This window comes from Oratosquilla oratoria, chromosome 28 (genome assembly GCF_046742065.1).
Source record: "Oratosquilla oratoria isolate Oo_2021 chromosome 28, ASM4674206v1, whole genome shotgun sequence".
NCBI classification, from domain to species: Eukaryota; Metazoa; Arthropoda; class Malacostraca; order Stomatopoda; family Squillidae; genus Oratosquilla; species Oratosquilla oratoria.
Genome location: NC_134804.1, coordinates 38,100,685 through 38,127,049, shown reverse-complemented (window position 1 = coordinate 38,127,049; position 26,365 = coordinate 38,100,685). Strand labels below are relative to the sequence as shown.

At 36.0% G+C, this 26,365-nt stretch overlaps 1 protein-coding gene across 1 annotated transcript in view; it reads right to left on the bottom strand.

Annotated features, from left to right (window-relative positions):
• Positions 1–25,985, bottom strand: part of LOC143040171 (uncharacterized) — an 81,506-nt gene extending 55,521 nt beyond the window's left edge. The window contains exon 1 of the mRNA XM_076210838.1: positions 25,716–25,985. The gene's annotated coding sequence lies outside the window, so the exon portion shown is untranslated. The remainder of the gene's footprint in view (positions 1–25,715) is intronic.
• Positions 25,986–26,365: the final 380 nt, after the last annotated feature.

Genomic DNA, 26,365 nt, shown 5'->3' with positions numbered 1-26,365 from the left:
ATTTCATCGTCGCTCAGCTGGTCGGGGGGCCTTTTGTTTACCTTTCGCCTGTCTGCCTGGGCCAAGTCTACTCCTTCCTCATTTCCTTCCATTTCCCTCAGTAATCCCTCCCCCTTTCCTCTTTCCCTACTTTCCTACTACACGAGCAATTTCCCCCCACCCTGTAAATACAATAGGCACTTCTCTTTGCGTTGGGATCCACAAACTTCAATTCTCTTCAGAACGTCTTCTAAGCCGTCCATTCGTTGAAGTGTGTGTGTATTTACCTAGTTGTACCTAGTTGTATTTTACGGGAAGGGGAGCTATGCTCGTGGGGTCCCGTCTTCATATCTCATTTTATCTAAACTATTTTTAAATTCATGTATTGATTTTGCACACACCACTTTCTCATCTAACTTGTTCCAACTGTCTATTACTCTGTGAGGAAAGCTGTTCTTTTTCAAATCTCTTCTATAGCTGTCTTTTTTTATTTTCTTTCCGTGTCCTCTTGTATTTCTGTCATCCCATTTTATCAGATTCTCTCTGTCAGTAATTTCTATGCCTTTCATGATTCTGTAAATAGCTATCAAATCTCCTCTCTCTCTTCTTTGCTCTAGTGTCTGTAGTTTAAGTTTTTGTAGTCTCTCTTCATATGATAGTTTTGAGAGTGTTGGTGCCAGTTTTGTGATTGCTCTTTGTATTCTTTCAAGTTTTTTTATACATTTTTTTGTACTTGGTGACCATATCGTTGCTGCATATTCCAATCTTGGTCTTATCAGGGTGATTAGGATTTTCCTCACCATTTCTTCATCCAGGTATGTAAATGTCACTTTGATTGTTCTTATTAAATTATAAGTTTCTCCAAAAATCTTATTTATATGTTTCTCAGGTGACATATTATTCATAACAATGACTCCCAGGTCCTTCTCATTTTCTACTTTTTTTATTCCTTCTTCTCCCAAATTATATGATCCTGTTATTCTGTTTTTGCTTTTTCCAAATTCCATTATACTACACTTTTTTGTATTGAATTCCATCTCCCACTTCCTACTCCATTCTTGTACTTTATTTAGATCTCTCTGTAGTGATTCACAATCTTCTTCAGTTTTCACTCTTTTCAGTAGTTTTGCATCATCTGCAAAGAAGCTCATATAGCTTTCAATTCCTTCATCCATATCATTAATATATATAGCAAACATTATTGGGGCCAGAACTGTTCCCTGCGGGACACCGCTTATTACTTCATTCCATTTTGAGTGCTGATCTCTTATCACTACTCTCATTTTTCTTTCTTGCAAAAAGTCTTCCATCCAATTTAGCAATTTACCTTGTATTCCTCCTTCATATTCTAATTTCTTAAGCAACTTCTTATGTGGTACTTTGTCAAAAGCTTTTTTTAGGTCTAGAAATGCACAATCAGCCCATCCATCTCTTTCTTGTATTATATCTATTAGCCTTGAATAGAAACATATTAAATTGGTGACGCATGATCGTCCTTGTCTGAATCCAAATTGCCTTGGATTTAGTACGTTGTTTTTTTCCAAGTATTTTACCCATCTACTTTTGATAATTCTTTCACATATTTTTGCTATTGTACTTGTTAGAGAGACTGGTCTATAGTTGGTAGGTTCTTCTTTATTTCCTCCTTTATATATAGGTACTATATTTGCTTTTTTCCAATCTTCTGGAACTTTTCCTTCTTTTAAGGAACTGCTTATTATGCTATGTATTTTGTCTGCCAGTTCATTCCTGCATTCTTTCAGAATCCAGTTTGCTATTTCATCTGGTCCATGCGATTTTCTGACATCAAAATTACCCAAGTGTGTCAATATTTCATTCTTTGTTACTTCTATTTCTTCCATAGGGGGGACTTTTTCTTTCCACTCAATCTCTTCAGGTTGTATATTTTCCCTTGTAAACACTGATTTAAAATGTTTGTTCATAATTTCTGCCATTTCCATTTCCTCAGTGTATTCAACTCCTCCTTGTCTTAATTTCTCCAAGTCTTGTTTGTTTTTCAGTTTATTGTTTACAAATCTGTAGAATAGTTTTGGTTGATCTTTACACTTTTCTATAACATCTTTTTCATATTTTCTTTTTTCCTCTCTGCACTTTTGTACATATTCATTTCTATAACCAGTATATATTTTCCATTTTTCAGGTCTTCTGTCTTTTTTCCATCTGGTCCAGGCTTTGTCTCTTTTGTCTTTTGACTCCCTACAACTTTTGTTGTACCAGCATTTTACATATTCTTTTTCTTGTTTTTGTCTTGGGACATACTTTTCCACTCCTTTTTTGTAAATTTTTGTCAAAATATTCCATTTCTCTTCCACTGATGTTTCTTCTTTGTATATTTCTTCCCAGTTTTCTTGTTGGAAGAATTCTCTTATTTTATCAAAGTTTGTTTTTTCATACATCATTCTTCCTCTTCTATATTGTTCATTTCTTTTCATATATTTTTCTTCATTAAGTTCCAGTTCAATCAATATGTGGTCACTTTTACCTATTGGTGTTTTATATTCAATCTTGTCCACTATTCTAGGTTCAGATGTAATTATTAAGTCTAGCCTCGATGGTTCTTCTTCATTTCTATACCTAGTGTTCTCTTGTATCCATTGTGTCATTGAATGGTCAGTAATCATCTCAAGTAGAGCATTTCCCCATGAGTCATCACCACTCTTTACTGTCATTTCTTCCCAGCAGATTTCTTTGCAATTAAAGTCGCCCATCATAACTATTCTTCCTCCGTCTTCCATTATTTTAGTTAATGCTATCTTTGTGTCCTCTAACATACTTTTATATTCACTCTCCTCCCATGAGGCTGTTTTCGGAGGCACATAATTGATCACAAATTTTCTGCTCTTCTTATCTCGGTCTTCCACTTCTATCATAATCATCTCTACTGTATTCTTTCCATATATGACACCTTTCACGTTTATATCCTTCTTAGTCAGGAACATAACTCCACCCCCTTGCTTTTTCTCTCTGTTTCTAATCCAATAATTGTATGCATCATGTCCTACACTGTTGGGTGGTAGTGGGCCTTTTAATTTTGTTTCTACAATTCCCATTATGTCCGGTTCTTTTTCTTTCAAATAATCATTCAGCTCATTCAATCCTGTTATTAATCCATCTATATTTGTGTAAGACACTCTTAGTTTTCTGCCACTTCCATTGTGTTCTCTGTTTCCCTTATGTTTTTCTTTTGTATGTCGAACTTCCTTAGTTTCATGTTCACTACTCTCCAATAGAATCTCTCTTTCTCTGACTCCGTTCTTTTCTCGTTTTTTGTCTTAGCTTCCAGTCTTTTCTGCTTTTCTTCCTCTCTTTCCTCTTTATTCATTTCTCTTTTTATCTATATCTTTTTGTATTGTTCACTTGTTGCTAGTTTCCCTGTTTTGGATAAGATATTCTCTGCCGTTGTTTGTGACTTGAATTTAATCTTAATTGGTCTGGTCTTGTCTGTGCTATACTTTCCGAGTCTAAATTTCTCTTCGATTTGTTTCATAATTCCTGGTTCATCTTCCTGAACTGATTCTAGTAATTGGCTTACTTTTTCATTTTCCTCTTTGATTCTTGTGGTTCTATCTGTGTTGTGTTTCTCTTCCATTCCTAATATAATTATACATTTCTTCTTGTCTGCTAAATCCCTTACTATATTCTCCTTTTGTCTCATCACTTTAATAACTGAGTCTTCAGTATGTTCTTTCAATTGCTGTTTGACTATGTCAGTGAATGAAACCTTATTTCCTTCTTGGGTTTTCTTCCAATTTTTACTTTCTTTAGCTATCGTTTCTCTGTTTTCTTTACTATTCTTCTTCAATTCCTCATTCTCCACCTTTACCTCTCTTAACTGTCTTTTTAGGTCTTCTATTTCATCAGTTAAGTTTTTATTCGCCTTTTCCAGTTCTTCCAATCTTTCAACCCTTTGTAAAATGGTGTTCATATGACCTAACCTACTCTCCAAGTCCTCGATCACCTTATCGACCTTCTCTTCTAGTCTTGTCAGTCGGGGGGGGGTTGTGTCCCCCCCACCCTCTTTAAATCCCTTGAAAATATTCTCATCACTTTCTGCTATATTGCTCCTATCTATACCTCTAATCTTCACATTCCTATTAGACATGTCGTCATCATCCAACTCGTCTTGGGGTCGTTTGTCTACCTTACGGCGGCCCGTCAGGGCCATTTCCTCCACCTCCTCATTACCTTCCATTTCCCCAGCAATCCCTCCCCCTCTCCTCTTTCCTTACTTTCCCACTACCCCACGAGCAATTTCCCCCCACCCTGCAAATACAAAAAGGCACTTCTCTTTGCGTTGGGATCCACAATCTTCACTTTTCTTCAGAACGTTCTTCAAGCCGTCCGTTCGTTGAAAGTGTGTGTATTTACCTAGTTGTATTTACCTAGTTGTATTTTACGGGAAGGGGAGCTATGCTCGTGGGGTCCCGTCTTCATATCTCATTTTATCTAAACTATTTTTAAATTCATGTATTGTTTTTGCACACACCACTTTCTCATCTAACTTGTTCCAACTGTCTATTGCTCTGTGAGGAAAGCTGTTCTTTTTCAAATCTCTTCTATAGTTGTCTTTTTTTATTTTCTTTCCGTGTCCTCTTGTATTTCTGTCATCCCATTTTATCAGATTCTCTCTATCAGTAATTTCTATGCCTTTCATGATTCTGTAAATAGCTATCAAATCTCCTCTCTCTCTTCTTTGCTCTAGTGTCTGTAGTTTAAGTTTTTGTAGTCTCTCTTCATATGATAGGTTTGAGAGTGTTGGTGCCAGTTTTGTAATTGCTCTTTGTATTCTTTCAAGTTTTTTTATACATTTTTTTGTGCTTGGTGACCATATCGTTGCTGCATATTCCAATCTTGGTCTTATCAGGGTGATTAGGATTTTCCTCACCATTTCTTCATCCAGGTATGTAAATGCCACTTTGATTGTTCTTATTAAATTATAAGTTTCTCCAAATATCTTATTTATATGTTTCTCAGGTGACATATTATTCATAACAATGACTCCCAGGTCCTTCTCATTTTCTACTCTTTTTTTTCCTTCTTCTCCCAAATTATATGATCCTGTTATTCTGTTTTTGCTTGTACTTTATTTAGATCTGTTATTTAGATCCTGTTATTCTGTTTTTGCTTGTACTTTATTTAGATCTGTCTGTAGTGATTCACAATCTTCTTCAGTTTTCACTCTTTTCAGTAATTTTGCATCATCTGCAAAGAAGCTCATATAGCTTTCAATTCCTTCATCCATATCATTAATATATATAGCAAACATTATTGGGGCCAGAACTGTTCCCTGCGGGACACCGCTTATTACTTCATTCCATTTTGAGTGCTGATCTCTTATCACTACTCTCATTTTTCTTTCTTGCAAAAAGTCTTCCATCCAATTTAGCAATTTACCTTGTATTCCTCCTTCATATTCTAATTTCTTAAGCAACTTCTTATGTGGTACTTTGTCAAAAGCTTTTTTTAGGTCTAGAAATGCACAATCAGCCCATCCATCTCTTTCTTGTATTATATCTATTAGCCTTGAATAGAAACATATTAAATTGGTGACGCATGATCGTCCTTGTCTGAATCCAAATTGCCTTGGATTTAGTACGTTGTTTTTTTCCAAGTATTTTACCCATCTACTTTTGATAATTCTTTCACATATTTTTGCTATTGTACTTGTTAGAGAGACTGGTCTATAGTTGGTAGGTTCTTCTTTATTTCCTCCTTTATATATAGGTACTATATTTGCTTTTTTCCAATCTTCTGGAACTTTTCCTTCTTTTAAGGAACTGCTTATTATGCTATGTATTTTGTCTGCCAGTTCATTCCTGCATTCTTTCAGAATCCAGTTTGCTATTTCATCTGGTCCATGCGATTTTCTGACATCAAAATTACCCAAGTGTGTCAATATTTCATTCTTTGTTACTTCTATTTCTTCCATAGGGGGGACTTTTTCTTTCCACTCAATCTCTTCAGGTTGTATATTTTCCCTTGTAAACACTGATTTAAAATGTTTGTTCATAATTTCTGCCATTTCCATTTCCTCAGTGTATTCAACTCCTCCTTGTCTTAATTTCTCCAAGTCTTGTTTGTTTTTCAGTTTATTGTTTACAAATCTGTAGAATAGTTTTGGTTGATCTTTACACTTTTCTATAACATCTTTTTCATATTTTCTTTTTTCCTCTCTGCACTTTTGTACATATTCATTTCTATAACCAGTATATATTTTCCATTTTTCAGGTCTTCTGTCTTTTTTCCATCTGGTCCAGGCTTTGTCTCTTTTGTCTTTTAACTCCCTACAACTTTTGTTGTACCAGCATTTTACATATTCTTTTTCTTGTTTTTGTCTTGGGACATACTTTTCCACTCCTTTTTTGTAAATTTTTGTCAAAATATTCCATTTCTCTTCCACTGATGTTTCTTCTTTGTATATTTCTTCCCAGTTTTCTTGTTGGAAGAATTCTCTTATTTTATCAAAGTTTGTTTTTTCATACATCATTCTTCCTTTTCTATATTGTTCATTTCTTTTCATATATTTTTCTTCATTAAGTTCCAGTTCAATCAATATGTGGTCACTTTTACCTATTGGTGTTTTATATTCAATCTTGTCCACTATTCTAGGTTCAGATGTAATTATTAAGTCTAGCCTCGATGGTTCTTCTTCATTTCTATACCTAGTGTTCTCTTGTATCCATTGTGTCATTGAATGGTCAGTAATCATCTCAAGTAGAGCATTTCCCCATGAGTCATCACCACTCTTTACTGTCATTTCTTCCCAGCAGATTTCTTTGCAATTAAAGTCGCCCATCATAACTATTCTTCCTCCGTCTTCCATTATTTTAGTTAATGCTATCTTTGTGTCCTCTAACATACTTTTATGTTCACTCTCCTCCCATGAGGCTGTTTTCGGAGGCACATAATTGATCACAAATTTTCTGCTCTTCTTATCTCGGTCTTCCACTTCTATCATAATCATCTCTACTGTATTCTTTCCATATATGACACCTTTCACGTTTATATCCTTCTTAGTCAGGAACATAACTCCACCCCCTTGTTTTTTCTCTCTGTTTCTAATCCAATAATTGTATGTATCATGTCCTACACTGTTGGGTGGTAGTGGGCCTTTTAATTTTGTTTCTACAATTCCCATTATGTCCGGTTCTTTTTCTTTCAAATAATCATTCAGCTCATTCAATCCTGTTATCAATCCATCTATATTTGTGTAAGACACTCTTAGTTTTCTGCCACTTCTATTGTGTTCTCTGTTTCCCTTATGTTTTTCTTTAGTATGTCGAACTGCTTTATTTTCATGTTCACTACTCTCCAATAGAATCTCTCTTTCTCTGACTCCGTTCTTTCCTCATTTTTTGCCTTAGCTTCAATTCTTTTCTGCTTTTCTGCCTCTCTTTCCTCCTTATTCATTTCTCTTTTTATCCATACCTTTTTATATTGATCATTTGTTGCTAGTTTCCCTGTCTTGGATAGAATTTTCTCTGCCGTTGTTTGTGACCTGAATTTAATCTTAATTGGTCTGGTCTTATCTGTACTATATTTCCCGAGTCTGAATTTTTCCTCAATTTCCTTTATAATTTCTGGTTCATCTTCCTGGACTAATTTTAATAAACTGCCTACTCTTTCATTTTCCTCCTTGATTCTTGCGGTTCTATCTGGGTTATGTTTCTCTTCCATTCCTAATATAATTATACATTTCTTTTTGTCAGCTAATTCTCTTACTATATTCTCCTTCTGTCTCATCACTTTAATAACTGAGTCTTCATTATGTTCTTTCAATTGCTGTTTGACTATGTCAGTGAATGAAACCTTATTCCCTTCTTGAGTTATTCTCCAATTTTTAGCTTCTGTAGCTATTTTCTCTCTGTTTTCATTACTATTCTTCTTCAATTTCTCATTCTCCTCCTTTACATTTCCTAACTGTCTTTTTAGGTCCTCTACTTCTTCAGTTAAGTTTCTGTTAGCCTTCTCTAGTTGTTCCAACCTTTCAATTCTCTGGAAAATGGAGTCTACATTACCTAACTTACGTTCCAAGTCCTCGATCACCTTATCAACTCTCTCCTCTAGTCTTATCAGTCGGGGGGGGGGGGGGTTGTGTCCCCCCACCCTCTTTAAATCCCTGGAACATATTCTCGTCACTTTCTACTGTATTGCTCCTCTCTATACTTCTAATCTTTACATTTTTATTTGCCATTTCGTCATCACTGAGCTGGTCCGGTGGTCGTTTCATGTTGACCTTACGCCCGTCTGCCTGGGCCAAGTCCTCCACATCCTCATTTCCTTCCATTTCCCCAGCAATCCCTCCCCTTCTCCTCTTTTCCTACTTACCTACTGCCCCACGAGCAATTTCCCCCCACCCTGTAAATACAAAAAGGCACTTCTCTTTGCGTTGGGATCCACAATCTGCACTTTTCTTCAGAACGTTCTTCAAGCCGTCCGTTCGTTGAAAGTGTGTGTGTGTATTTACCTAGTTGTACCTAGTTGTATTTTACGGGAAGGGGAGCTATGCTCGTGGGGTCCCGTCTTCATATCTCATTTTATCTAAACTATTTTTAAATTCATGTATTGTTTTTGCACACACCACTTTCTCATCTAACTTGTTCCAACTGTCTATTACTCTGTGAGGAAAGCTGTTCTTTTTCAAATCTCTTCTATAGTTGTCTTTTTTTATTTTCTTTCCGTGTCCTCTTGTATTTCTGTCATCCCATTTTATCAGATTCTCTCTATCAGTAATTTCTATGCCTTTCATGATTCTGTAAATAGCTATCAAATCTCCTCTCTCTCTTCTTTGCTCTAGTGTCTGTAGTTTAAGTTTTTGTAGTCTCTCTTCATATGATAGTTTTGAGAGTGTTGGTGCCAGTTTTGTAATTGCTCTTTGTATTCTTTCAAGTTTTTTTATACATTTTTTTGTACTTGGTGACCATATCGTTGCTGCATATTCCAATCTTGGTCTTATCAGGGTGATTAGGATTTTCCTCACCATTTCTTCATCCAGGTATGTAAATGCCACTTTGATTGTTCTTATCAAATTATAAGTTTCTCCAAAAATCTTATTTATATGTTTCTCAGGTGACATATTATTCATAACAATGACTCCCAGGTCCTTCTCATTTTCTACTTTTTTTATTCCTTCTCCCAAATTATATGATCCTGTTATTCTGTTTTTGCTTTTTCCAAATTCCATTATACTACACTTTTTTGTATTGAACTCCATCTCCCACTTCCTACTCCATTCTTGTACTTTATTTAGATCTGTCTGTAGTGATTCACAATCTTCTTCAGTTTTCACTCTTTTCAGTAGTTTTGCATCATCTGCAAAAAAGCTCATATAGCTTTCAATTCCTTCATCCATATCATTAATATATATAGCAAACATTATTGGGGCCAGAACTGTTCCCTGCGGGACACCGCTTATTACTTCATTCCATTTTGAGTGCTGATCTCTTATCACTACTCTCATTTTTCTTTCTTGCAAAAAGTCTTCCATCCAATTTAGCAATTTACCTTGTATTCCTCCTTCATATTCTAATTTCTTAAGCAACTTCTTATGTGGTACTTTGTCAAAAGCTTTTTTTAGGTCTAGAAATGCACAATCAGCCCATCCATCTCTTTCTTGTATTATATCTATTAGCCTTGAATAGAAACATATTAAATTGGTGATGCATGATCGTCCTTGTCTGAATCCAAATTGCCTTGGATTTAGTACGTTGTTTTTTTCCAAGTATTTTACCCATCTACTTTTGATAATTCTTTCACATATTTTTGCTATTGTACTTGTTAGAGAGACTGGTCTATAGTTGGTAGGTTCTTCTTTATTTCCTCCTTTATATATAGGTACTATATTTGCTTTTTTCCAATCTTCTGGAACTTTTCCTTCTTTTAAGGAACTGCTTATTATGCTATGTATTTTGTCTGCCAGTTCATTCCTGCATTCTTTCAGAATCCAGTTTGCTATTTCATCTGGCCCATGCGATTTTCTGACATCAAAATTACCCAAGTGTGTCAATATTTCATTCTTTGTTACTTCTATTTCTTCCATAGGGGGGACTTTTTCCTTCCACTCAATCTCTTCAGGTTGTATATTTTCCCTTGTAAACACTGATTTAAAATGTTTGTTCATAATTTCTGCCATTTCCATTTCCTCAGTGTATTCAACTCCTCCTTGTCTTAATTTCTCCAAGTCTTGTTTGTTTTTCAGTTTATTGTTTACAAATCTGTAGAATAGTTTTGGTTGATCTTTACACTTTTCTATAACATCTTTTTCATATTTTCTTTTTTCCTCTCTGCACTTTTGTACATATTCATTTCTATAACCAGTATATATTTTCCATTTTTCAGGTCTTCTGTCTTTTTTCCATCTGGTCCAGGCTTTGTCTCTTTTGTCTTTTAACTCCCTACAACTTTTGTTGTACCAGCATTTTACATATTCTTTTTCTTGTTTTTGTCTTGGGACATACTTTTCCACTCCTTTTTTGTAAATTTTTGTCAAAATATTCCATTTCTCTTCCACTGATGTTTCTTCTTTGTATATTTCTTCCCAGTTTTCTTGTTGGAAGAATTCTCTTATTTTATCAAAGTTTGTTTTTTCATACATCATTCTTCCTTTTCTATATTGTTCATTTCTTTTCATATATTTTTCTTCATTAAGTTCCAGTTCAATCAATATGTGGTCACTTTTACCTATTGGTGTTTTATATTCAATCTTGTCCACTATTCTAGGTTCAGATGTAATTATTAAGTCTAGCCTCGATGGTTCTTCTTCATTTCTATACCTAGTGTTCTCTTGTATCCATTGTGTCATTGAATGGTCAGTAATCATCTCAAGTAGAGCATTTCCCCATGAGTCATCACCACTCTTTACTGTCATTTCTTCCCAGCAGATTTCTTTGCAATTAAAGTCGCCCATCATAACTATTCTTCCTCCGTCTTCCATTATTTTAGTTAATGCTATCTTTGTGTCCTCTAACATACTTTTATGTTCACTCTCCTCCCATGAGGCTGTTTTCGGAGGCACATAATTGATCACAAATTTTCTGCTCTTCTTATCTCGGTCTTCCACTTCTATCATAATCATCTCTACTGTATTCTTTCCATATATGACACCTTTCACGTTTATATCCTTCTTAGTCAGGAACATAACTCCACCCCCTTGTTTTTTCTCTCTGTTTCTAATCCAATAATTGTATGTATCATGTCCTACACTGTTGGGTGGTAGTGGGCCTTTTAATTTTGTTTCTACAATTCCCATTATGTCCGGTTCTTTTTCTTTCAAATAATCATTCAGTTCATTCAATCCTGTTATCAATCCATCTATATTTGTGTAAGACACTCTTAGTTTTCTGCCACTTCCATTGTGTTCTCTGTTTCCCTTATGTTTTTCTTTAGTATGTCGAACTGCTTTATTTTCATGTTCACTACTCTCCAATAGAATCTCTCTTTCTCTGACTCCGTTCTTTCCTCGTTTTTTGCCTTAGCTTCAATTCTTTTCTGCTTTTCTGCCTCTCTTTCCTCCTTATTCATTTCTCTTTTTATCCATACCTTTTTATATTGATCATTTGTTGCTAGTTTCCCTGTCTTGGATAGAATTTTCTCTGCCGTTGTTTGTGACCTGAATTTAATCTTAATTGGTCTGGTCTTATCTGTACTATATTTTCCGAGTCTGAATTTTTCCTCAATTTCCTTTATAATTTCTGGTTCATCTTCCTGGACTAATTTTAATAAACTGCTTACTCTTTCATTTTCCTCCTTGATTCTTGCGGTTCTATCTGGGTTATGTTTCTCTTCCATTCCTAATATAATTATACATTTCTTTTTGTCAGCTAATTCTCTTACTATATTCTCCTTCTGTCTCATCACTTTAATAACTGAGTCTTCATTATGTTCTTTCAATTGCTGTTTGACTATGTCAGTGAATGAAACCTTATTCCCTTCTTGAGTTATTCTCCAATTTTTAGCTTCTGTAGCTATTTTCTCACTGTTTTCATTACTATTCTTCTTCAATTTCTCATTCTCCTCCTTTACATTTCCTAACTGTCTTTTTAGGTCCTCTACTTCTTCAGTTAAGTTTCTGTTAGCCTTCTCTAGTTGTTCCAACCTTTCAATTCTCTGGAAAATGGAGTCTACATTACCTAACTTACGTTCCAAGTCCTCGATCACCTTATCAACTCTCTCCTCTAGTCTTATCAGTCGGGGGGGGGGGTTGTGTCCCCCCACCCTCTTTAAATCCCTGGAACATATTCTCGTCACTTTCTACTGTATTGCTCCTCTCTATACTTCTAATCTTTACATTTTTATTTGCCATTTCGTCATCACTGAGCTGGTCCGGTGGTCGTTTCATGTTGACCTTACGCCCGTCTGCCTGGGCCAAGTCCTCAACATCCTCATTTCCTTCCATTTCCCCAGCAATCCCTCCCCTTCTCCTCTTTTCCTACTTACCTACTGCCCCACGAGCAATTTCCCCCCACCCTGTAAATACAAAAAGGCACTTCTCTTTGCGTTGGGATCCACAATCTGCACTTTTCTTCAGAACGTTCTTCAAGCCGTCCGTTCGTTGAAAGTGCGTGTGTGTGTGTGTGTGTGTGTGTGTGTGTGTGTGTATTTATCCATGGCGAGAACGTGCGTGTGGATGCAATGCTTTCTGAATGCAGTGTGGGGGCGTGGCCAGAGAAGGGATGGAGCGGCAATGTCGCTCTCTCCCGCTCATATGCCATGTCCACGACTCGAGGAAACGAAACCTTTGTATAGAAAACATTGCTTTGAGGTTTACCTCAGTGGTGGTGTGTGGCAAAAAATTATAATTATATGTGGCAACATTATAAAATTATAAAATAAAATTTCGATGCAGCGAGTATAGCTGATGAGCCCAAAACAACAAACGCGCTGGAAGGTTGGCATCGCAGGATGAAAAGCTGTATCGGAAAGGCCCACCCGAACTTGTTTGAATTTATCCAGAGTTTGTGCAGTGAGCAGTGCCACACTGAGACCTTGGTCCAGAAGCTACTTGCTGCCGACGATCCTGAGCCACCACGCAAGAAAATGCGCCTGCACAAGAACCGTATTGCTAACATTGTGAACCAGTACGCTGAGAGGTCTACCCTAGATTACCTTCGGGGCCTCGCGTACAACATTGGTTAAAGTTGACAAATAAATTGCAAATGCCCAATCAAATTTTACACTCCATTGCTAATCCTTCCAAGAAAATCTGCTGATCTGCTTGGAGAATAGGCTGGCTCTGGTGATGATCTACTGCTGATCTAGGTAATCAAGATGGCTCAAATAGCGACAAAGTAAGGTGTCGGCGAAAAGTGCAATTGTCTAAAACTTCAAACATTTACAACTCTGGTAATCCAATTATGTTGAGTAATACATCAAATGATAGGAAATTTCACACAGAACACAAATATTACCAAATATTTTAGAAATATAACACCAAAAGTAAAAAATTTTACGTGTCGACGAAATGTCACGTTCGACGAAACGTCGTGTCGACGAATTGTCCCATTCGACCAATTGTCTTTCGACCAATGGGACCTTTCGCAGTCAGGCTCGTAGATGCCTATTAGCGCTAGAATTTTCAATTGTCTCGGATTTCACGAGGCAAAGGGGTGACTTAGCTAATTTGGAAACCGATATTAAAAAAAATACGATATAGATTGCTGCATAAGTGTATTTAAAATTAAAAACATGACCCTTAATGCTATAATTTTTACTTACCAGTAAGTAAAAATGTGTGTGATAAGGCTTTGTTAATTCAATTAGAGGATAAAACTAAAAATAGGTAATTATTTTTACTGAAGTAGGTATGAGCAGTAAAAATAAGAGGATGTTGATTTCGGTTTGTGCATTTTATCTGAGTGTTGAAAAATAATGGATATCACTGTCACGTCCTGTATATGAAGATAATCAGTGAGATAAAATATAACAACAGTGGTGGCGGACGTACGAGGTGAGTTACGTTTGTGTAAACAATAGCCTCTTAGATCTGCTGGGAGCTATTTTCAAACAAATATGACTAATTTTACGTGTGCCGTGGCAGACTGCATTCAGATTAAAAAATATAAAAGAAAGACAAACCTTATTCGTACCGGAAAAATCGTAATCCTACCGTCTTCGATGCTAAATTATATTTTCTATACATTACATGGATTTGCCTATTGGTGCATTCAAATGAAAGTATATATCAGTATACGTCCATTGAAGTCGATAGAAAATGACAAATTGCTTGGCTTGATACAATTATAGGCTGTTTTACGAATATAATCTCTAATTATAAATAGAGGCTCAAACAATGCTACATGCCGTTTGCAATCATGAAATTAATTGACTTAAATTTCAGACACAATAATGTACGACGACACACCTCTGTAAGCTTATAAAACTTGTCCAAAAAAGTATTTATTTTCCGGCAAGAATTACAAAATCTGGCGGTATCTGGTATCAATCGCTCACTGCGAAAGGTCCCATTGTCGTGCACCCGATCCGTCATCCACGAGGAGCTAAGATGAGAAGGAGTGGAATGGGTGGGAGTAGGACTAGGCTAAGGGAGGAACTCATGGTATATAAAAAGAAAGAAAACGAAAATATAATAGATGTAAATAGATGAAACGTGAAGTAAATGGAATAAAAATTTTGAAATCGAAGTAAAAAAGAAAAAAAAAAAACATCCTGGGAATAGAAAGCGCATGAAATCATTCTTTTGATCACCAACTGTTTACAATTTAAAGACGAAATATTATCGTCGATTGTGGTTTGTGATGTAATTTATTGCATTTTTCCATTTACGAAGGATATTCTTACGAACTGTAGCGTACGAGTACAGCGCTTCTATCATTTCATTTACTAAGGTAGAATGCGGGACGTTTCGGTCCGAACGTTTTGGCCTCATGAAATTGTCGACCTTGGACGTTTTGGCCACATTAATTTTATCCTTTTAAACGTGATAAATAATTTACTTTTCTTTATAACGTAATGCACACTTGGTGTGCTATTTTCATTATTACCTAAGAGAACATGTAAACTTATTTGTAAAAAAAGTATACTTCATTTTTTTCTTGAGTACTGTAGACAGTTCTACACACATATTTACACATTTCAATTTAATTAGATATTGCATATAAAGAAATTAAGATTTCCCAATGTAGCGCCTGAAATTCCCTCGACGCATGTTATGGCGATAATGAGATGAAAGTAAGAAAAATAATTTGCGTCCAATTTTAACACATTACATACTAAATCATATACAATAAACTGTTTTTTTTTTATTAATTTTCATCTATATGTCGAATAAATTTATTTTTTATTACTGTATCGCATAGATGTGCACTTCTAAAAATTTACTGAAATAACTCATTATGCAATATGGTATGCTAATGATCCGTGTTATTTTCATTATAGTGCTGTAAACGTACATGCTAGGAAGGCATGACTATGTTTGCTTCGTTTACATTTGTGATATTAACCAGTTTGAATGTTTTACCTGTACATATTTTCGATGTATTGTATGAGGCTACTGTTCATGTTTTCCTGTGAATGTACAAAATCAGTATCGACGTAAAATATATATAAGATTGGGTACTTGAAATAATATTAGTCTCTTTATTTCAACATGTTGGACAGGGGTCCACAACAACCACAACGCTGTGGACGCAATGGGAAACATGGAAAGTGATGACATCAAGCAAACATGACCAAATAGAACAATTTATTTGAATCTATGTGACATATATAGATGTAGATGAATTAAAAAAAAACAGATTATTGTTTATAATTTAGCATTTAATGTGTACAAAAATGCATATTTCCACAGTTGGACGCAACTAGTCGCAAATGGTGAACTCAATTATTTTGAGTAAACATTCAAAATCAAAAGCATGGTTCAGCCCATTTTCAGTTTTGTATAAGATTTTATAACTAATGTTAAATTCAGGTAGATATTTATATCAATGAGGAATGTAAAAACAAATAGCTTCATATTTTATAGCTATATACGAAGACAAGAAACAATGGTCTCAAACTGTCCGGAAGTAGATTCATTTTGGAAGTAGGTAGAAACAACTTTGCCAACCGTGTAGTTAATTAATGGAATAAACTTCCTGCACAGGTAGTGCAATGTAGTTCAGTTCGAAGCTTTAAGAATCATTTAGATAAACACTTAAGCAAGATGCTGTAATGATTATAATTTTTTTTTACATTATTTGTTTTTGTTTTATCATCATTTGTCTGTCTGATTTTCATTTATTATTAGTTATATGTTAATTATTATTTACTATTTACCTGTTTGTTTATTATTTAACTATACCTATGCATTTATTTATGTATTTTATTTGTTATTTGCATTATTATAGTTTTTATTTTTTTTTCGCATCCGACCTAGATATGGACCAAAAGGTCTCCTGTCGGCATGCTCCGCCTTTATAATACTTTGTAAACATTTCATCCCTTATGAGGGAGGTAGGTAAGTCAGAGGCACGAACCTATTCCCACTCATTTCACTCTTGTCCTGTGGGCAACTGTCTTGTGGGCAAATGTCTGCGTACCCCTTATGGATGACAGTCATCCCTGCTTCCGCCAACAATAAAGGACATGAAAATTTTATTGGTATTTATTTATTTGGCTGTAGATCATAATACTCGTAGATGCCAATGTTACATGCAGTTCAAATTTACATTTCTCTTACCTAAATCAAAATACAAAAACAAGAATGAGAAGGCATTTATATTTTAGAAAATTTGTATCATCTTTGACGTTTTTAACGAATTAAAAAAAAAACTATTTTTTATGTTAAAATATATGAGAAGTTCATTCCTAATTCAACAGAGCATCGGTTCCTTTCATCTCGCCATTAAGATATTAAACTAAAAACTCTCTCACAATAAGATGGTGTGCCAGGAATTTATAGTACAAAAGAAACTATTTTGAAAACATTGATACATTTAAAGTCAATAGATTTAAAAATAAAATACCACTTTCTGCTTGTTGTTTTTGAGGTTATGAAGAGTTCAGCTTTTGATAGTGTCGAAGTTTCTTTAAATTAACATTACTTCATCAAACAGTTCACCCATCTTTAATTTAAGATTTCATTATAACTTCAAATGTTCTACGACTACTACAAGTTTCTGAAACTTTGGGAATGAATGGTCTGAGAAACTTAGATTTGATCATTTGTTTAATGTTGAATTTTCTGCGAAATCTATTCTTTTTTCCAAATATGTGATGGCAGAAGTAAGAAAAGATTTAGTCTTCAACTATCGAGCCTCTTCAGTACATAAATTTTTCATTTGTTGTTGAACTTGATAGCCGAAAAATTCTTACGCATTTGGAGATATTAAGTTGTTTCTTAAATCTGCCATGATATTGAAAAATATCTACTGCTGTAGTTTCAGTCTTTTCAAGTTCTTTGGTTGAAAATTTGAATACCTTTATTAGCCTACATGTTGCAAGAACAACAGATATATTTCAATAACCATCATCAGTGCTAAGAAGTTTATATAATTGTTTAGAACAATCAGTTGGTCTACAATAGGAATCAAGGCTTTACAAGAAAGTAGAATTATTTCAATACATGGCTGAAGTGATAGCCATCTAGTAGGAACATGCCGAAGAATCTCTATATATTCTGTCTCTACAAATAAATTAAATACTTTGAGAGTTTCAGTTATTTTTGCCGCTAGTGAAAAATGCCCTTATATCTTTAGGATAATGTTTTCTACATCTACATTCAAGTTTTGCAATGCACTTTTTACTGAATTATGTAAAATGTGTGGATGAAAGTGATGTTTAATAAATCGCTAGACACTGGTTTTGTGCCTACTGCTTGGAGGCAGGCAAACGTTCCTGTTTTTAAGAAGGGAGATGGATCGTCTATATGGAACTACAGATCAGTTTGACATCGGTTATTGGAAAAATGCTTGAATCAATAATAGTAAATAGACTCAGAGAACACATCGAAAGACATAATTTAATTCGTGATACACAGCATGGTTTGTCCAACGGTAAGTCATGTGTGACTAATCTTCTATCCTTTTACACTAAAGTATATAAGGCGTCAGATAACATTAATAATTACGATGTTATTTACCTTGACTTTAGCAAAGAGTTCGACAAGGCTACTAGATAAAATTGAAGCCCATGGCATAGGAGGAAAAGTGTTAGAATGGATTAGAGCTTGGATTAGTAACAGAAAAACAGCGGGTCACCAGAAATGGAGTAAAATCTAGGTGGGGCATAGTTACTAGTGGGGTCCCCCAGGGCTCGGTTTTGGGTCCCTTGTTGTTCAATAGTGATGTTAGTAAGTTTGCGGACGACACTAAAATAGGACGCCAAATTAGGTTAGGAGACGACGTAGATATTCTGCAGGATGATCTTAACAAATTGTTCACATGGTCGGTGTAGCGTGTTAAATGTAGGGCTACACAACCCCGAAAATAGATACAGCTTAGATAAAACTGAGTGCGAGAGAGACTTGGGAGTTCTAGTGGGTCCGGACCTTAAATCCAGGAAACAGTGCAGTAGCCAGGAATAAAGCTAACAGAGCATTAGGTTTCATTGCTAGGACGGTAATTATCAAACTCTATCTAGGGATAGTTAGACCCTTCATTGACTATACGTTACAGTTTTGGTCTTCGTCCTCCAGAATGGACGTAAATTCACTAGAATCAGTAGAGAAGAATGACAAAAAAGATACATGGACTCGGATATTTGCCTTACGAAGAGAGGCTTAGGCACCTTAACTTACACTCTGGAAAGACGCAGAGTGCGGGGTGATTTAATAGAGGTGTTCAAGTGGACCAAAGGTTTTAACAAGGTCATCATATTAAAACAACAGGGCAGGACTCGAAGTAATGGATTTAAACTGGACAAATTTAGATTTAAGAAGGAAATAGGCAAGAATTGGTTTACTAATAGGGTGGTCGGCGAATGGAATAGACTTAGTAACCATGTAGTAAGCGCTGAAACTATCAGTTGTTTTAAGAAACGATTTGACAACTTTATGGTTATGGATAGGGATGACAGGTGGTGATGGATACGGAGCTGCCTAGTGTAGGCCTTATGGTTTCTCGCAGTCTCCTTCATTCTTGTGTTCTTATGGTTTAACGTCACAAACTCCACCCTATTGGGAGGCTAGGACGGTGTCCCTTACAGAGGCGTGGAATTTAATGAACCATGCCCTTGGTTCAACTTCGCCGGTGGCAGGGTTCGAACCACCGTCCATAAAACATGAAACTCTTTCGTAGTCAAGTTGCAAATTGTCCAGTATTTCTCAAACATCTAAACTTTCCATCTGCACTTTCATCAGCATTCTCAATAACTCACTAATGCAATTCACTCCACCATATTCCATATTGAAATATTGAACACGCACGGGAAACATTTTCCTGTTTTTGTGGTTAGAAGCATAAATTTGAAGGCAAAAATATAGCGGAGAATCATATTGTTTAAAATATTTAAAATCCTACTTCTAATGCTTTTTTACATGACACATTTGTAACTATGGCCTCCGATTTGGCCCGCCCACTAGATATCTTTCCAGCTACTTTGGAATCCTGGTAAAGTTTTTAATTCAATTTCAAGCTACAATCAAGGGAGTTGTAGGAATGATTGTGTTTAACTGCATGATATATCTGAGCTACTTCTGAAGCAATTACAGTATCTTCTTTTGTATTCGCTTTTACGAAAAAATTCAGTTACTATCATGACTATCAGAAGTTATATGTTGTTTGATAGCTACAACACCCATATAGCCAATTTTAAATGAACTATTACAAATAATGTACTTTCCCCTTGTGGATTATTAGTTACTTCCGACCATCCGTACTCCTTTTCTCAGTCTTTGTTATAGAGTTGCACAATCTCTTCGTTTTCTTTGAGGATTCCATCACTACAAAATATTAAGCAGTCCCGCCTTACTAATGTATTAAAACCCTATGAAAGAAAATAATTGATTTTATCATTGAAATAAAATGTATTGCGAAACAATGCCTAGAGTCGATGCATGCACTTAAAGCAGGCCAAGAAAAGGTCAATGACCAATCATATCCGCACAGTCGCACAGACACCGTTAGAAGATATTTCAAATAATATGTGAATATAGCATAGGCTATGATAGGTCTATTTAGCTTGTGAAAAAGCAAATTATGCTTACACATAAAGCCCAGAATTTCTTAATAACTTCAAACTCCTGAAATTAACATACTTAGAGAAATGTTCTATAGAGTCCTTGGCCATTTGGGGGGTGCTGTGGTGCAAGAGAATTAGCATCCAGCTGAACGAGCAACAAGTACTGGGCCTCACAGGTTCACGATGATGTCACTAGCTGTATTGAATTTGAAAATAATAATAACTAATTATAATTTTTCACCAACCATGATAAAATGTATCTAAAAGGCGCATAACTTGAAATGTGAACTGAAATCGAAATGCTAGCACTTGAAAAGTTGGGCTTAATCTGTTAATCAGTATCTTGTACCAATGTAAAAATTATGTCTTGAAAACACTTCCAATTAATATTTCTATCTGATAATAACCTGAAATGTTGGCAGTACTATTACTATTGCAATTTTCTCTCACAGATTTCACTGCTCTTGTAATATTTAGAATATATTACGGCTCGGTTTTGTGAAGGGCGTTGTTGTATAATCAGGTGCCCGACTTGGGCAAGTGCCCCCCCCCCACACACACACACCACAACTACCACCACCTTCTACATCTGATGGTCACTATCACGATTCACATGTAACATTCATCCACAAAACAACGTTTATACACACAATTCATGATAAATAAACCATGCCTTAAAAGTACATTAGGGGGAATTTGCTTTACCTCCCTTTCACCAAAGGTGCCGTCCCGGGGCATTGCCCCCCCTGTCCCTCCCCTTGTCTGGGCCCTGTGTATAATACGCCATATTTGTTTTGATTCTTCGTGAGTCAGTTGATAGGCCTTTCCAAACATCCAGCGGCACCTCCTTTCTTTCTGTTTTCATTTTTTTTTTCTTGGATGTGATTCTTATATTTAGTAACATAATTTACGATTTTCTGGTATTCCCAAAATGAGTGTTTTTATTTTTATTATTATTATAGAGATTTGAGTTATACATAAAATATGGCTAATTTTACACCCTGGTCTGCGGTCTGCCGCTCTGTGCTTCTGGTATTGTGCAGACTGCAGATTTGACAGAGTCTGCACTCTTACAAGAAGTAAACGCTTTTGTAATCACATCTTGAGAGCAGGAAATTGAACTACCAGTCAAAAATATTTCAAAATAAAGGACAAATAGTGTCATTTCAAATCTCAATAAAGAACAAGGACAAATAGAGCTGAATAAAGTACATCCATACCAAGGCTGTTGCATTTAAACGGTGATCCCCACCTCTCCATCCCTTCATGCAGAAAAAGAGACGGGCTGTATCAAAATATCATTCACATAAACATCCTCTACTCCCCCATCCCCCGCTTCCTTGCATAACAGTATCATCCATGCACAGTTATTCTCCACTCATCCCTAACTGCCTTCTTACTTTGCTCAACATACATTCCCCTCTAGCTCAAAGCCCCATTCACCCTATCCATCTCATCCTCGGTTGTCCCCTCAAGTTCACTTTTTCCACATCTGCCTTCCACACCTCTTTTACTAAAGTTTCACCACTCCTTCTTTCCATGTGTCCAAACCATCCCAATAATCTTTCATCAGCCCTTCCTGCTATCTCTTTTTCCACTCCTGCTCTCCTCCCCTCATGTCTCACTCTTTCCAATCTTGCAATCCCTACCATACTTCTCAGACATTTCATTTCAAACACATTCAAACTTTCAAAATACATAAAGTATCCACTTTCTTCAGCCTCTCTCCTTTTAGATTTCCAAATTGTTGCCATCCTCTACCCTTGTACATCTCATCACCTTGCTTTTACCCACATTTACCTTCAACTTTTTCCTAGATCATACCTTCCCAAGCTCCCTCACTAACTCCCTTAATCCCTCCTCTGACCCTGCCGCAAGCGGTATACGGACATTTTCCCACATGGTCATTTTCTTACATGACATCTGCGCACACACACTTTCCCACGTGGACATTTTCTCACATATAGGTAGACACTTTCCCACATCTCATAAATTAATTATTACTACTATATCATTACTGTTACACAGTAACTAAAATATTTATGCATAATGCATCAATAGGAATGCTCAGCTTAGATTTGGGAGATAGGATAAGTGCTGAAATTCAAAACAAATGCTAAAGTGCAAGAAATTACTTATGAATGGATGTTTGTTATCTTAGAAATACACGTAGTACCTTTGGGTGCACGACAATTGGTCAAATGGGACAATTCGTCGACACGACGTTTCGTCGAACGTGACATTTCGTCGACACATAAAAAATTGTACTTTTGGTGTTACATTTCTAAAATATTTGGTAATATTTGCGTTCTGTGTGAAATTTCCTGGATTACCAGGCTCAGAGTTAGAAATGTTTGAAGTTTTAGACAAATGCACTTTTCGCCGACACCTTACTTTGTCGCCATTTGAGCCATCTTGATTACCTAGATCAGCAGTAGATCATCACCAGAGCCAGCCTATTCTCCAAGCAGATCAGCAGAATTTCTTGGAAGGATCAGCAATGGAGTGTAAAATTTGATTGGATATTTGCAATTTATTTCTCAACTTCAAACAATATTGTGACATAAAAGTCTGAATAATAAATTGTATACAATATATTTCAGAATAGTACACAATTTCAACAATAATTTCAACCAATGTAAGACGGTGAATTGCAGTACAATAAAAACAATAACAATTTGAATTGCAAACAAAGTATAAAAACAATTATTGCATAGCCACTTCACTTATTCGGTGACCCCCGTCCCCCCTCCCTCATGCCCTTAGGGCTGTGTAAAAATGTAAGCCCTTAGGGCTGCGTAAAAATATAATTCACACATAAATCCCCCCCCCCTCCATTCCTCGCATAGCAGCATCATATCTACAGGCACTGTCCACCTCATCATATCTCCTGCCTTCTCCCTTGTTCAATAGACATTCTTTACAAAGGATTACAAAGGCGGAGCATGCCGACAGGAGACCTTTTGGTCCATATCTGGGTCGGATGCGAAAAAATCATAATAATAAACTAATAAATAAAAACTATAATAAGGTAGATAACAAATAAAATACATAAATAAATGCATAGGTATAGTTAGATAATAAACAAATAGGTAAATAGTAAATAATAATGAATTGACATATAACTAATAATAAATGAAAATCAAAACAGACAAATTATAACAAAAGAAAACCAAATGATATGAAATAAATTATAATCATTACAGCATCTTGCTTACGTGTTTATCTAAATGATTCTTAAAGCTTTGAACTGAACTACATTGCACTACCTGTGCAGGAAGTTTATTCCATTCATTAACTACACGGTTGACGAAGTTGTTTCTACCTACTTCCAAATTGAATCTATTTCCGGACAGTTTGAGACCATTGTTTCTTGTCTGATTCTCATTCAATGTGAAAATTTTGTCACTTTTGATGTTGTCAATTCCCTTTCTCAATGCCCCTTTCACTCCAACCATAATATAATCCTCGGTCGTCCCCTCAAGTTCACTCCTTCCACACCTCTTTCACTAATCTTCCATCACTCATTCTTTCCCTGTGTCCAAAGTATCTCGGTAATATTTCATCAACCCATCTGTCATCTCCTTTCCCACTCCTGCTCTCCTTTACCATGCGTACCTACAGGATGTAAAGAAATGCAGTTTTCCATATAGATGCATACATAATTGGAATAGCTTAGAATATATAACAATACACTAATTCAAATCTACTTCTCTGTTAACTCGTTTATGTATTAGTATCACATTTGTTGATTTCCAGTCTAACCGTACTTTTCCCTCTTATGGTGAACTAGTTATCAAATTGTGCATCGGTTTTACCGATGGGAGTGAATATAAGCGGGCATTCGACCAACCAGTGTAACCCACAAAGATCAGTGAGTGAAAAAAATCGCCTAGCGACAATCAGAACTCGAGCGGGAAAAGGCCATGCAGTACTAAGGTCTACACTCTACATGGACCTTGTCGACCTAGTCGACCTAGTCGAATCCAGGTTACAAAAAAATCAGAAACAGGGCAATGTTTCTATGTTTTGGAACACAGTATAATACCAAGGCTGAGATTCGTTTGTATTGTGGCATTACTACCCTACTCGAGCTTTTTTTCGGCGAAAGACGTTGAAGCCATGACATTCCTCAAAAAAAAAAAAAAAAAAAATCTACAAGGTGCACCTGAATCCGAAGAGTTGCTCAGTAACTTCGATTGTTCTTATATTATGGCTCCTTTCGACTAATTCAGCAGCCAGTTGCCATGTCCGATGCCCTGATGACTCTGAGAATGCGCCACATTCTACTTATGTTTGCCCCCACCTATGGAATATAATATGATAATTATTTCAACCTTGTTGGCCTCTACTATCCTTCAGCCTGGCGTGCCATTAAATGGTTTCAGTATGAAGAAGCGCAGTGTGCATCACTGTCTAGCAGGATGCTGTCGGCAACTCCCTTGAAACAAGACTTCATCTACGCATGCACAATTTGAGTGTAGTTGGACGTGAGGACTGCAAGACTAGCAATTTCTTTGTGAAATCGACTGGAATATTCGTCTTAATCATCAGCATTAAAACACTGAATATACACGTAATGCCACAATATTATGTAAGCTATTTTCAATCTGTACATGTCATGTAATGTCATTAAATGACTGACTAGTTTTTATGATAACCTTACTGTTCTTAAGATATTTAACAAAACGTGATTTTTACATACATGTTATGTCATCATGTATAAATACTGTTTTCAATATGTAGAGGTCATGTACTGCTAGTTAACTTATTTGAAATATTCCCGGTTTTATTACGTTAATTGTTCATGGAAATTATATAAATTGTGACTTCCAATGATGATGTTTTTCCCATGACTTTTTTCCTATCCAAAATTGTGTATTTTTTTCTGTGACCCTATTACCTGCCACGGATTAGTCAAATTTGCAGCATGACCAAATATTAGAACCAAAAAGATGTCAAGAAATGTAAATTACATTCAAATAATTTTTTCTTTACCCTCCGGATGACTGAATTACTCATTTTTCTTTTTACATTCAATACTTTTGGGGCTTTAGTGAGATCTTTGTCGACCACGAAGAATCGTCGCCCCTGACTTCCACAGGGTGACAATTCTTCATGTTGGCCATCCTGGGTTTACGATTCTTCAGTTGTATAAATTGATGACAACCTAACCTAATCTAGTATTTACTCCACTGTTGATATTTGGGGTGACAATTATTCGGTTGCATAAATTGGTGACAATAAGTATAACCCTCATTAAACCTGACCTACCCTATTATTTATTCCACTGTTGGTGTCATGATATTGAATATCATGACATCCAACAAATTTCCCCATACCATTTAATACATAATGCTAACAGTGTAAGTTTAATCTAGGTGACCGCCCCACCGAGTTAACACAAGGAAACCCCTGTGAAATTACAACGTTCACATTGGAAACAAACAAACAAAATACATGTGATCGACAGAGACTTATCGAACCCTGAGAAAGTTCAATTAGTGCACAAAGTATAATGTGCCTTTGCTGATTATTGTAATAATTATTTCAGGTATAATCCTTTGTTTTTAATATTCCAATATGTTATTATAACTTACCGTGGCCGTGGGGCTACTTCGTGATTTTCTTCGTCTTTGTTCTGGTGGTGGCGATGTGCGCCGAGTTTAGGCGAAGTCTGAGATATAGGTATGAATGGAGGGAAGGATAAACGTACGTGTTGAGGGGAGACTGGTTCTCTCACAGAACGCGTCCCCTCACTAGTATAGTACACGCCTCGTCATATTTGCATTTGACATTATCTGGTTTATATGAAGTCTGTGACTTGAGTAAAATTTCATATCACTCGCAATCACGAATCACTTGCACTTCTGGTCAGTTTCAGATCATGTCTCGGACTAAGTAAATAGGTGTCCGACCTCGCGCCGAACGCCAAAGTGACCGTTGACCTATCGTTGCCAAAGGTCTATGGGAGGTACAACTTCACCTTAATTGAGGCGAAAATGTTGCACAGTACATATAATAGATAATCCCCATATATGGGAATTAAAAATGCAATACACCTGAACCAATACTCAAGACTGAGAAGTCACCAGATGACAAATTAATACATAAGTAACAAAAATGATACATTGGTAACTCAACATTCCTGGATACGGTAGTCATTCTCGACAGTAGGAACCCCCTCCCTCATAAACACACACATGCGTGCGCTTTTGGAAGAGATTGTACACTTAAATGTTGCTGGGGT